General features: G+C 33.5%; 1 protein-coding gene across 2 annotated transcripts in view; it reads left to right on the plus strand.

Moving 5' to 3' along the window:
* Positions 1-1,214, plus strand: part of LOC108294081 (P2Y receptor family member 10) — a 17,055-nt gene that overhangs the window by 1,623 nt on the left and 14,218 nt on the right. The window lies entirely within an intron of this gene.

Raw genomic sequence — 1,214 nt, forward strand, 5'->3', positions numbered from 1 at the left:
GTCGTGGTTCAGGCAAAGAGAACAGAGCTGTTTGTAGTAAAATGAGACTTTCTACAAGTTCTAACAATCAGGACAATGGCTTCCTGGCGGTCTATGATTCATTTTAAAAGCTTTTGTCCAAAAGGTTTACTTATACTTCAGATGTGTATATTTTGAGGGGAAGTTTTTACCTAGTATCAGTTCATATATATCACAGGTAGAGTGATGAAGTAGATAGATCAATACACAAGGAGTCAGAAGTCTGTGTCATAGTTCAAGTTCTGCCAATGACTTGTGTGGTCTTTGGTGAATTATTTCATTTCTGTGAGTCTCAATAATCTTATCTATTATAATGGGATAGGGCTTAGAATAGATGGTTTCTAATTTCCTTCCCAGCAATAAAATGATTTGATATAGGCTGTTAGATATCTAAGAAGAGTTAAATGTCATGAAGTGGTGAATAAGGGGGCCATAATAGGGAAATCTATCTAGACAAGACACTCGAGGAAATGTAGTTTAGATCTCCAAGAGAACCAAGTATCCTTTCCCAGTGGCCATTATATTTATTTCAGGAATTCATGAGAACTTCAACTTTTAGACCACAAGCAAATGCTTTGTAAGTAACTTCCCTTTTTAAAAAATGATAAAATGCAAGAAAAAAGATAAAACTTGCTGAAATCTTATTTCCACAGTCACAATGACACTCAATCAGCATTTCTCAATGTTTTAAAGCCAAGGTTCCCTTTGAGAAACAGAAATATTTCACCACAAAATTATTGTGAACTTGCCTTCCTAGAAACCAGACGCTGGGCTTGTAGGAAAATCTGCTCCATCACATTGACATTTCTTAATTGCTAAGTGTCAAACAGCCAAGAAGATTTTGTAGATCTGTACTTTCACAGTTTGTATTATAGAGACAATAATAACATTAAAAATTTTTTATGATAAAGAATATGTTTTTTCAAGTAGTACTTATTTTCTACCTCTCACTTTAAAAATTACTGCTCTAGATCTTCTAGTCTTCTGTTACAATTACACTTCTTAGGAGATGTTCTAAACCTGGAAATGCACAGGATCCAGCCAAAAGCCTTTGGAGATGACTCTGTATACAAATAAAGGGAAAATAAACTTGCATTTATTTAATGTGTACTGTGTATCAGATGTGAAAATAGGTACTTTCACATACTTATTTTTAAATCTGTATTTTAATAGTTTTTGAACTACAAGTGCTTTTC

Source organism: Cebus imitator, unplaced genomic scaffold (genome assembly GCF_001604975.1).
Source record: "Cebus imitator isolate Cc_AM_T3 unplaced genomic scaffold, Cebus_imitator-1.0 Scaffold561, whole genome shotgun sequence".
Classification (NCBI taxonomy): Eukaryota; Metazoa; Chordata; class Mammalia; order Primates; family Cebidae; genus Cebus; species Cebus imitator.